The 13555-nt window shown below is 35.8% G+C and overlaps 1 protein-coding gene across 2 annotated transcripts in view; it reads left to right on the plus strand.

Annotated features, from left to right (window-relative positions):
* PPARG (peroxisome proliferator activated receptor gamma) overlaps positions 1-13555 on the plus strand; it is a 134798-nt gene that overhangs the window by 45754 nt on the left and 75489 nt on the right. The gene's annotated exons all lie outside the window — the stretch shown is intronic.

Raw genomic sequence — 13555 nt, forward strand, 5'->3', positions numbered from 1 at the left:
AATAAAGTATAGGGTCTTCTTGTTTCATCCCTCAGAGACACTGATTAGGAGGTGAGGGCTGGGAATGAGGAGAACTTACTAAAGGGGAAATAGTATTAGGGTTAGGAGGGTACTGGGATCAAAAGGCTAGTGATCAGAATTCTCAGTAACTAAGTGATTTGTGAATGCATTCTGAGCATCACAAGATCCATCAGATTAATACTGGCTGCCATGGGAGAGGCGGAGGACAAGAACCGGGTCAGGAGTTTGTGGTATCTTTTATGCAATACTAACATTAAGCTTCCTGTCTGAGGTTTTCCATATTGTGAGTCTCTCACCTCTTGATACTCTTTGAGGACTAGTGATGCTGATATCTAGTAGAAGCACTTCACAGAATTAAAAAAAAAAAACAAAGATGGAAGATAATAGTTCTTTAGAAAAATGGAAACATATTATTCTTGATAACCTTGCTCTTTGAAAAGCTTAGCTGGATATCTCTTCCATTTACCTTAACAATCTACTGAGAAACTTAATTTCATTAACCATAAAATAAACTCTTTTAAAGAGTCCTCCATACTTGAAGGCTGTTATGTTTGTTTGTTTATTTATTTATTTTTTGAGAGAGAGAGAGAGACAGTGAAAGGGACAGAGAGAGAAGGAGGCAGAAGATCCCAAGTGGGCTCTGTGCTGACAGCAGAGTCCAATGTGGGGCTTGAACTCATGAACCGTGAGATCAGGACCTGAGCCAGAGTTGGACGCTTAACTGACTGAGCCACTCAGGTGCCCCAATGCCTGTTATTTTTTCATACTCAATTGTTGTACAGTGTCTTTATTTTATTTAAAATAATTTTTTATTTTATATATATATATATATAATTTTAATTTTAGAGAAGGAGAATGCAAGCAGGTGATGGGGTTGAGGGAGTAAGAAAGAATTTAAGTAGGCTCCACGCTCAGTGCAGAGAGCGGGGCTTAGTCCCACGACTTTGAGATCATGACCTGAGCACAAATCAAGAGTTGGATGCTCAACTGACTGAGCTACTCAGGTGCCCTTGTAACTTTTTAAATTCCAAGAGTGGTAGCCACCATTGAAAAATATGCAGAAAAATATAAAGCAAAGATTAATTGTTCATAATCCCATCACCCAGAAATAACTAAAATAGTATAGTTCCTTTCAGCCTTCTTAGACATATACATATATACATATATGTATATGTACATATATATGTATGTGTGTGTGTGTGTATTTTAATGTGTATTCAGTGGAGTTCTTAAACTCCATAACCATAAGGAAAATGCTTTTAGTGTTCTGGCAACAATAGGCAAATAATATCTTACATTTGCATAGAGCTTTAAAACATGTAAAGTCTTTTTCAGATAGTAAAATATTTAATCTTCTTAATACCCCTGTAAGGCAGAGTAGATGTTAATTTCCATTTTACGTATGGGGAAATTGAAGCCCAGGAGTGCTCATTGACTTGCCCAAAGACATTGATAAGTAGTAGAACCTTGATTAGAACCCTGTGCTCTTTCACAGCCCAAGACTCTTTCTGTGTACAACTCAAGGAATTATTATACTAGAATCTTCAAGTACCAAAAACTGAATCTAGTCCAAAGAACTAATTGTGAGAAACTGGTTCTTTAGCTGAGAAAAGAATGTAAGGAAGAGGAGTGTTGTATTTAAATAATGGTCTTTATGTTTGTATAGGGGCAGTACTCAAAGAGTAGTAACCATCTTTCTTAGCATCTCTTCTGAAAGTAAAACAAGGGGGCTGAGTTTCCTGTGGACATTTAAGTTTGGGGTAGGATACTTTCCTGCAGGCCTTTGAAAAGACCTTTCAAAGGTATTACCTGTTTGGAATTAACAGTCAGTCAAGTCTTGAACACCTAATGCTGTACTAAAAAGAATAAATGAAGTAAAAGGCATATCCTCTTGTGTTTTCACAGCATACCTGGAGGAATAAAACAAACATATGAAACAACTTAGGTGTAAATTATGTAGTATTGACCCTATGTCAATGAATTATCAGGAGTTAGAAATAATAAGTTGACACTCAAAGAGCATTTACTTTGTGCTAATCAAGGAAATATTAAATGTTATAGCATAAATAAGATCGAGAAGCCAAAAACAAGTTATGGCAGAGAGCAGAAATGAGAATATACACATTATTTCACACATTAATGTATCCACCCCACATTTATTGAACATCTACCATGCCGTAGGTACATAAGAATGACTAGATATATCCTTTTGAATAGAAGTTAAGTTACATGTTAGGAAATAGTGAATGATAAGGTGGGTGAGTAGGTGGGTGTGTGGGCAGGTTATAGCAATATTATTAACCTATGCAGAGGTTATGTGTATTCTAATTAAGGACAGAAGTTTATAACAGATGAGACCTAAACACTTCTAATTCATTGAATGGGATAACTAAAGGAAAATGTTAGAAGTCATCTAATCTACCCTCCTTTCCTTATTTCCACTTTAAAAATGGGGAATTAAGACCAGAGCCATTGTGGTTTTGTAAACAGAGTTAGTGACAGAACCAAAGGTTGAATCCTGGTCTTCCACTTTCCAATTATGCATACCATTCTGCCTCTTGACTCTTGAATCTAGCTGAAACATCTTTTTCTTCTTCCCTGTGCCAGCTATGTGAATACCAGAACTTAGGTCCTCAATTAAAGATTTGGATTGTCATCATTATTCAATCATTGGTAGAAAAATATGACTTAGAAAACGAATCTCTTTCATGTCTCATCTCCGTGGATATCTTATTTATAAAATGACTAAAGTCTTAATGAGATTAACAATATACAACTTGGAAATAAATGTTTTATAGCCATCACAGTGAAGAGTCTGTATTTTAGACCTAGCTCTATACACTGAGTAGCTGCATAATTTTGTACAAGTCATACCACTTCTTTTTTCTTTATCTATAAAATGAGAGGGTTAGAAACACTTTTAAAGTCTGGTTCAGTTATTTATAGAGCTATGTCTTATTTGAGTTAAAGCACAGACTTATTTAAGGAAAAAAATTCTTATGATTGTCAGCATTCACATAATTTTTATTATAATGTAACTTAAATATGTACAAAACTAGCTATGAACTTAAAAAAAATTTTTAATGTTTATTTTTGGGAAAGAGAGAGAGAGAGAGAGAGAAGGAACACGAGTCAGGGAGGGGCAGAGAGAGAGGGAGACAGAATCTTAAGCAGGCTCCACGCTCTGAGCTGTCAGCACAGAGCCCAGTGCAGGGCTCCAACTCACGAACCACAAGATCATGACCTGAGCTGAAGTCGGACACTTAACCAGCTGAGCTACCCAGGTGCTCTTAGCTATAAACTTTTAATGCGTATAGCTCTTACATTCAACCAAAACAAATCAAATAACAAGTTACAAAATTCTTAACATTCAAATTAATAATTCAAAATAGAAATGAGGTTCTACACCCTGTGCTATTCAATGCCATAGATATGATTAAATTCTCCCTTAACTTTTCTTATTGAACTGTTCTGTGGAACAGTCCTCTTGACAATATTACTGGATCTCATTAAGTTTTCACTTAACTCAAATGAATCATTTACGTATTAAAAGTCTACCTGTGTCCTCTGTCATGAATCCTAAAGTAGTAATACTGGGTGCCATATTTGAGTTTATGAAATCATAAATACAAACTGTGGCACTGAACTTGCCAGTAAGTATTCAGTTACAAAACCATCCAGACAATCCAGATATCCAGATAATCTAAAATATAAATCACTTCAGTTTTTATCATTAAAATGAAAGGAAAATTGAAAATATAGAATTAAGAACTTTTTATCAAAAATTAGAAACAATTTAAGTGTCCATCAACTAAATGGATAGTCAAAATATGGTATGCTCATATACAGCCTCGCCTAGATTATTCATCAATAAAAAGGAATTTACTAGTGATACAAGCTACAACATGGATGAACCTTAAAACAGTGATGCTAAGTGAAGAAAGCCAGAGGGGCACCTGTCTGGCTCAGTTGGTAGAGCATGTGACTCTTGATCTCAGGATAGTGAGTTCAAGTCCCATGTTGGGAGTAGAGCCTACTTAATTAAAAAAAAAAAAAAAAAAGGCAGACACAAGACCATATATTGCATGATTGCATTTATATGAAATGTCCAGTAAAAGCAAATCTATGAAGGCAGAAAAATAGATTCGTGGTTGCCTGGGATTGGAGTTGGGAACTGGGATTGATTATAAATCAGCATGAGCGATCTTACTGGGTAATAAAAATGTTGTAAAACTGATTTATGATGATGGCTAAAAAACTTGGTAAATTGACTAAATTTCATTGAATTGTACACTTGAAATGAATTTTGTGGCATATAAAATATCCCCAATAAAGGTTTTTTTTTTTTGGTACTTCCAGGAAATACATATCCATAGATATCCCTCCTCCCTGGTAAGGAGACCCAGTTGAAACAACACTGTTTTAGTGGAACCAGAGAGAGCATCCAGTAATTAGGAGATCATGGAGTCTAGTCTAGCTTTGATTTGGCATTAACTCTATTTTATCTGAGGCAAGGCATCAGACAGGTCATTTTTGCCTTTGTTTCCCCATTTATAAATGAAGAGGGGGTTAGATTATATGCTCTCTAAGGACTTCCTGTAGATAGGACAACGTCATCTTTACATTTCTGTTATCCTCTCTCAATCTCCTACTTACCATCCCCGCCCCCCCCAAAAATGCTCTTTTTCAAAGCCCCCTTACTCAGCTTGGCATATTGCTCATCTCATTACATCTTGGTCACTGAAACTTCCTGACCTTAATGTATAGGTCTTTCAAGTACACAGTTCCCAGAATGTGTATCTGAAAGTTCCATACTAGACTGAATGCCACATCATTCATTAATCTCCCAGAGGCTATGTTCTCATTTTCTGTAACTCTTATGGATGCTCTTCCATAGATAACAATACACTTCCCCTTCAGGCAGTACATGAAAGAAACAATGAACGATACAATGGAATCATCCTATAAAATTACACAGAATGAGAATCTGGCCCATTGTTTTCCCTGCTGCCTAAGGAAGAAGTTGTACTCTTTGGATCCCCATTAAGATTTTGGCTTGTCCACCTCCTTGGATTCCCAAGTAACAATTAAGCAATCTGGCCTTCTTCCCACTTCTCATTTCAATGTGTAGGATCCTTGTCAACTTGCCCAGAATGACTTTAGGCATTTTGAGCTGTTCATCTGACTGTGTGCAATAGATAAATAAAAACATAATTAGAAGGAGGACTGACTTAAGACTCAGTTTTATTTTTATTTCTATTGGGGAGGGAAATGTGCTTATTTTCAAATTGGAAAAGTTATTTCTTGTCTGTCTTCATGTTTTAGTCTTCTGCTTTCCTTTGTGTTCAGTAAGATGTTCTGAATGTTTACAGTGAAAAGTTTAGGGACACCTGGGTGGCTCAGTGGGTTGAGCATCCCCAGCTCTTGATTTCGGCTAAGTTCATGATCCTAGGGTCATGGGATTGAGCCCCTCATCAGGCTCCATGCTTAGCATGGAACCTGCTTAAGATTCTGTCTCTCTCTCTGCCTCCCTCTTCCTCTGCCCCTCCCCACCCCCCCACACGCATATGCATGCTCTCCCTTTCCCTCAAAAAAAAAAAGAAAAAGTTTGTGGAAATGGGGTTTGTGTTTGTAAATATAGAAACATAGCATCTTACTTCCTAGAGCTTAGTATGTCTGCAGAAAAGCAACCTTGGAGTATAAAGAACAAACCAGGTAGTTGGAATGTGGTTTAATTAGTCCATAAACTTGTCAGGAATCTTAGACTCTTCTTCCTAAAGCTATGCTGACCCACAGCATAAGTTTGGATGAACCAGTTAAGTTTATATCCTGCGTATCCCCTATAATTGAGGAATAAACATTGGATAAAAACTGAAAATCCTGTTAGTGGAAATGGTTAAGTAAAACTGAAGTATTAGTTATTTTATTGGGGGTTGATAAATGGTTTTGTATATGTCATAAAAAGAAAAAACACCAGAGCATGGGTGTCCTCATTGTAACTGTTAGGACCAAGAATAACAGAGAAAATTGAAGTTGAAATAAAATTCTTTAAAAATAATTGAAAAAAGAGAAACTTAGTATATTTTAGGATATGAACATTCAATGAACAGAAGAAACAGATATTCCTAACCAAGAAAGTTTGGTGTTGAAGATATCTACCTTTTCAATAATAGAGGACAGATTAGGTATTTATCCTTCCTTTGTAGTAGGAACTATGTTTCAGGGTATCCACGTAGCTGTACTTCCCAAAGGAAAGCTCTACCTTGTTGCAAAATGCCAGCTAACAAATGTAGGAGTGATAGAATTAGAAAAACTTAATTTCATAAATTCAGAGTATTGATTCAGGAGAAGATTATTAAATGTCCTAAGTGAATGATGGCTGAAACTGAAAAACCTTATATGCCAAAGTCACAGAACACAGGTCACTTCCTAGTTGCTAGGAGAAAAAGTAATCCTACAATGGAGAGATCTACTTCTAAATTAGCATCATCAATGGTCAGTTGTACGCTGTGTCTCTGATGTGATCAAATAGGAAGTCTAGAACATCACATATGTTACATTCAAGTAAAAGATGTTTAACTTTGAATTCATAAATCTTTAACACCCAGTGTATAAGTAACACAGTGTTAGATAAGCAAGCTAAATGATACCACAAGAAAGCAACCAGACAAATCCAGGAGGTGAAACATTCTACATGATAACTGGCCTGATCTCTTCAGTTAGTCAGTGACCTTAAAATTAAGGGAAGTTTTTAAAAAAGACTTAAGGGGCATGTAACCAGATGCATTTCATCATCCTGGATTAGATTCAGGTTTGGAACAAACCAGCTATAAACATTTTGGGTCAGCTGGGGAAGTTTGAATACAGAGTGAATATTATTTGAAATGAAAATTTACAAACTGGAAAGATGAAGATTGTTGACTTGAAGCAAGTTACCACTAAGTACCATATATCATTTTTATTAAAAAAAAATACAAATACTGTATATATGTGCTTAGGTACACGTATATACTTAGGATCAAACGTATGCTCTTAGAACCAATGAGACAAACACAGAATTCAACAATGATGATCACTGAGTAGTAGAATTAAAATGATTTAGTTTTTAAATTTTCAACAATCAACATACTGGTTCTGTAATAAGAAAAGGTTATTGAACAACAACAACATAAAGACAAGCCAACATGTACTTTATTTTTTAAAGAAGGTAAATATGTTTCTTTTGAAGAAAAAAGGTTCAAAGACTAAAAAACACTTTTCTTATCTTTCAAAAACATCTGGTAATAGTTTGTGGATTAAAGCTTTGCCTATTTGTCTTTGGTCAGTGTGGGATAAAGAATTAAAAAGATGTGAGCTTGAATTCAAACTGTCAACTACAAACATGTTTACTTCCAGCAAAGTCACCATCTCTCTCTAAACCTCTCTTTTCTCATCTAAAAGAATAATTGTGAGAATTAAAGAGAATTTAAATAAATCCATGCCTGGAACAGAATAGGCTCTCAAAGTTAAAATATTATGAATTCTTATAAAAAATTTAAATCTTGCACATGACAGCTATCTGATTAATAAAGTAGCAAACACTAACATCACTATTGCTTTTAAATATGTTCCATCAACATCAATATGTTTCATGAAGAAATGGTATGTGGAATATGGAATTTTCAAAATCAAGTGTGAATTTTACAAGTTCACTTAGAAGTAGACCATTTTATACAGGGTTGATAAAAAATAAAGTATAACTTTATGACTCAGACCCATTACCAGGTTCCGTATTGAAGCCCTATTCAGTAATTGCCATTATTTTCTCGTTTTGCTTTGAATAACCTCCCAGTAGCCCCAAATGAAGTAAAAATACCACGCAGCTTTAATGTACTTTAAAGTAATTATAGAATACTATTACCTCAAAGTAGAAGTTTTTCGTAATTTTATTTTCATAAGAACAAGGAACTTCAGTAGAAAGGCCACTCACTGTTTCTACCATGAGAACTCCAGAATACTAGGATGAGCCTTGAAGAATCTACAAATGAGGCAAGAGGACATTTGTCAGAAAAATGCATTCTGGAATTGATTGCTCAAATATTACCAAATTTTATTTACCAAGTTGTTATTGAGTACTTACTTTGTAGAAAGCAAAGTCTCTAAACTCTGTGATGAACTATGGCATTCTCATTAGTGATTCATTCACATTAAGTGAATCATATCATAGTGCAAATGCTTTCATGCTGATAGACGTCTAACATAATAGTTGGCATTAAGGATATAATGGATCGGAACAATTTATTTGAACATTTTATTGCGTCATTTTCATGACAGAGCACAGTTTGGAGCTTTGGACTGGGAATGAAGAAACCTGATTTTTAGTTCAAACTCTGCTCCTAATTATCTGGGTAATACCTTGAGCAAATCATTTCATTTTTCTGGAACTCATTTTCCTTATGTGAAAAATTAAAAGAGTTTGAATGTATTAATCTCCCTGGCATTAAGTTTTGTGAGTCTGTGATCTCAATAATCCATATATTTCCTTTGGTACAGTTGCAAAACTTGTAAATTGCTTATTTTACATAAACTAAACTTGCATATAGCACTGTGGCTCTGAGGTTGCTTTAGAGTGTTTGTGGAATTCTAGTGTGGTTCACCAGTGATAAGATAGATCTGTTACCCAAGGAATCTCGGTATAACTGATCTTGAAAAATTAATTGTTAAAATCTGAATAATGAAGAAGATGTGTTTAAGAAGTTTAACATTTCGTTGGGGCGCCTGGGTGGCTTAGTCAGTTGAGCGTCTGACTTCGGCTCAGGTCATGATCTCACAGTTCGTGAGCTTGAGCCCCACGTTGGGCTCTGTGCTGACAGCTCAGAGCCTGGAGCCTGCTTCGGATTTTGTGTTTCCCTCTCTCTCTACCCCTCCCCTGCTCATGCTCTTTCTCTCTCTGTGTCAAAAATAAGTAAACATTAAAAATAAAAAAAGTTTAGGATTTCGTACGACACTAATATGGGTCAGATGATAATGTAGCCCATGGTATTTTGTTATGCTGGAAAGTACATGACTGGAGAAGTTCAGATATTACAGGCAAAAACAAGTTAACATAGTTCAGGTGGGATGCCTTTGGTTCAAAGGTACAGTAATTTGGAAAGTGTTTAGTTGATCCCTAGAAAGTAGTAAGACAGGTTAGGCTCTTTTTCAGGTATTACTGGCAAGTTAACTTTTGAAGGGGAAAAAGAAAAGGAGATTTTCAGTTGGTTTTTCTTTTACAGACTTTTAACTTCCTATTGGGCATATTTTTCCAGATAAAAGTGCCTTTTATACTGTCACCTAATTAGCAGTCAAGTACAAAAGAAAATAGTTTAACTTACGATCTGAACATGAATAAGAATACAGTAAAAAGAATTTCCATTGCATTTAAACTAATTACAGGCATGCTATTAAGTATTCAAAATTAGAACCCAAGAGGACCTCAAGGATTATTCTACTTTGCAGAAAGGCCTTCTTCTCATTCTAGAGATGAAAAATCTGAACCCAAAGAGTTAATAAGTCTGTATCTGAACCCATATAAGAACCTAAAACTGAGGCTTTCTGCCTCGTGTCAGTGTGCTTTTCCATATACTACACTACTTCAAGGTCAAGAAGACCTTTTTAAACGCAGATATTCATCTACTGGAGCAATCGGCTACACGTTAACACCATTTCATTGAGTAATCAAAATGGTGTATTAATTTAAAATACTAATCCTGTAGAGAAATATACAATCCTGTTACTTTTTGAAAATCTGAGCGGTTATAATTTTTTATTAAGGAAGAATGGACTTTGCCTTTAATAAAATAGCACAGATGTTTCCTTTGTCTCTTTCCATGGGAATAGCGGGCTTACTGTGATTGTTGCAGTGGAATTTACATCTTAGGATACAGGATTATTTGGTTTTCTGTTAGACATGTGTCCCATTGGAACATCAGTTCTTCCATGTTGTGTCCCCTGTGATGACTGTGAAGAAACCCTGAATTGATGCAACCATGGCTAGAAGATAAAGTTCAGAGCCAACTTTAATTGCTGTAGAAAAAAGGCAGCAGTTCTGGGTAGAGGGAGCGGTGAGCTTAGTTCGTCATTCTGCTTGTTAGCAATTATCTGGTGTCCTTTGGAGTACCAGCACGAAATGCCCTATTGGAACAAGAAGAAAACTGTTGTTGTCAGTTCATTAGGTCTCTAACCTCTTCTTGAATGATCCATGTGAGACAGATGTGCCAGCAGCTGTTCTGTCATGATTCTCATTGTCCTCAAAAACAACGCACATGTGCTTTTTGCCAACTGGGGATGCTGTGGTAGGCTCTAGAGATACAAGGCAGTGTTAAATACTGTTCTCCCAAGGAGCTCCAGCATAAGTATTCACAGCACTTAAAGCATTAAATGAAGCAACAAATGGAGTTCCTAGCAAAAGAAAAAAAATACTATGTACACTATCTTATACCAATACTAACATAGCTTATTTTACATGAAAGAAGAAAGTAATTAAAGCAGTTTTAAAATTTTAATTTTAATCTAGAGAATAAAATCCAAATTTAGCCTATGGCCAAAAAAAAAAAAGCAAGGTTTTAATTAGCTTTCAAGAGGAACACAACACAAAAAATATTTAATATTCTATTTTATGGGGATATTTGATATAAATTATTCTAAACACTGAATAATATTTTAAAAGCTGTATACAGATATAATACTTAATACTATGATTTTATTAACTGTGGATTTTTAGACATTCTCTTTGTTACTGAATCATGCACAGCTGTTAGGAGTCCAGTTGCCCTCTCCTAAATGTACTAAAATCTGAGAGTTTTTTTGACTGAGTAATATTCAGATTCTTTTGGCTAAAGGTAGGAATCATAAATAATCATGAAGACCAAATATTGAAGAAAGCATTCTCAAATGCCAAACTACGTTTTTTTCAAGTGTCATAAACTAGGATAGAATTAAATAAGCTTTGCAGTTTCCTTGTTATATGGCCATTCCTAATTATCTTCATTCTCTCTCTTGTTGTGCATGTCTGCTGTGCCCACAATCACATCCATACCCCTGTGTTTCCAAAGTCCAAGAGGAGATGACCTTCTCAGCCTCGCCATCACACAAAGTCCTACATCCCTCAATAGAAGAAGCTGAGTTAGCTTTTGTGTGAGTCCTCACTCTGCAGAATTACCAAGGCCTAGCCTTCAAAGGAGATTCTCCATGGAATGGAAAGCCATAGACTTCTGAAGTGTAGAAGTACACTTCAGATGCAAAGCACTGATACCGAATTGGTATGCGGAATACCTAGACATGGCCTATAGCTCCAAGATCTTACATGACAGTCCCATTTATTGGCATGCTTTTTAGTTACCTTGTTATAATATCCTTTATATTTTGATATTGTAAAGAGTAGGATACTTGGGAATCATAAAGTCTTGAAGACAGAAATATTTACATGCAGGGGCATGTGAGTGGCTCAGCTGGTTAAGTGTCCAACTCTTGATTTTGGCTCAGGTCATGATCTCACAGTTTGTGGGTTTGAGCCCTGCATCATGCTCCACACTGACAGCAAGGAGGCTGCTTGGGATTCTCTCTCTACCCCTCCCCTACTCTCCCTCTCAAAATAAAGAAAGAAACTTAAAAAAATAAATAAATATTCCATGCATGTCAAAGCTCCCATAAGTTTTCTGGTGATCATATACTGTCCAGTCATAGGTATGACTGTAAACAAATACATTATTTCTGGTATCAATGCTAATTGACCTTCAAAGTTAAGTGAGCTAAAAGATCACTCTTTTAGGCATTTTGGGATAATTTTGATAAATACAGTTAAGTATGAAGGATATGAGGATAAGAACTTTGGATTATTAATGAATTTATCTCCTATACCTAGAATATCTGGCACTCAGGAGGTGTTTGAATATTTGAGGAATGCATGGATAAATCACTGTAAAATAATATATAATGAGTCTTTTTATCTCAGAGCAAAGCAGCTGCCTAGTTAGATACAATTGAGATTGGCTCAGTTTGTTTTTGTCCATTTTAATATCCATGTGAGCAAGTTATTTCTCAAGTGACCCAGTGCTACAGTGTGATACAAAATATTAAAATGTTACTAACATTAAAAATATGATTTAAAAATCCACATCATACAAGTATTGTGTTAATAACTTGGGATGTTTTCTTTATTGCTTGATATGCTGTCAAGAGTTTAAACAACATTTGATAGAAATTGTAATTTTTGCTTACCGGCTTTTTTTTTGAAATCTGCAAGATAAGAACACATCCATCTTATTCATCAAGCCAACACCTAACTCAGGGCCTGCCAATATATTCTGATTTTTTGCCAATAAATATTTGTTGAACAAATAAATGAGTGAAATACAGTGAATAGGACAGGTTGTTGCTCCCAAATAATACAGTCCAAGGGGAGAAGGGAGGACAGGATGTGGTGTGTGCTATAAGAGTAGATGCCATTAGAGTCAGGTGTTATCGAATAATTAGCTGTTAAAAAAATAATTTTATGTTTGAATAGCTAAAGCACAGTATAAGAACTTGTTAGAGGGTTGGAAAGTGTAGCTACAGCAGTAGCTAGACAAGATGAATGTTGTCTGAGGGGGAAAAAAAGAATAGAAGTAATAGTAGGTGAAGAATCCAGAAATTAGACTCTTTGATGATAGTTGGAAAGAATGGATCTGTGTATTGTCCAAATAATAAAAGAGACTACTATAGAACTGGAGTACCAGGTTAATGCTATTGGCCTCGGAAACAAAACTGAGATTCCAAGCTACATCATTGTTGAAGAAATACGGGAATAAGATAGAAAAAGGCAGTGAGAAACTGCCCACACCCACTCCGTATCCATGGATATGGGTACTGAAAAATGAATAACACAGTTATTCACTGATATTCCTTGAAAGAGTTAGCATATTTTCCCTTTAAGTCACCCTATACTCCCTCCCTGCGGTGACTGATTTGTTAAAAGAGATGATTTAGACGCTTGTAAGAGTAGAAGTTGGTGAAGGCCAGTAGAAGGCTGGCCTTGGGAGTCAGATACCTAAAAACCTAGATTCCAGTTCCAGCTCCGTCACTACCTAGCTGTTTAACCTGGAGAATTTACTTATTTGGGGGCCTTGTCTTTCTCGTCTTATTAACAGAGTGTTAGACTTTTATAGAGAGTTTCATTCTAAAATGGTATTCTTCTGCCAGTTTTATCATTCTTATAATCTGGCATAATCTTTTTTAAAATATTTATTTATGTATTTTTGAGAGAGAGAGAGAGAGAGAACGAATAAGCAGGAGAGGAGCAGAGAGAGAGAGAAGGAGGCACAGAATCCAAAGCAGGCTCCAGGCTCTGAGCTGTCAGGATGGAGCTCTCTGCGGGGCTTGAACTCATGAACCGTGAGATCATGATCTGAACTGACTGAGCCATGCAGGCACCCCTAATCTGGCATAATCTTAAGAACATTTTAATAAACTTGATCATTTTTTTAAAGTCAGAGGCACTTTGGAACCTGAGAGCAAGAATGGGGTGAGGATAGGGAAT

This window comes from Panthera uncia, chromosome A2 (genome assembly GCF_023721935.1).
Source record: "Panthera uncia isolate 11264 chromosome A2, Puncia_PCG_1.0, whole genome shotgun sequence".
Classification (NCBI taxonomy): domain Eukaryota; kingdom Metazoa; phylum Chordata; class Mammalia; order Carnivora; family Felidae; genus Panthera; species Panthera uncia.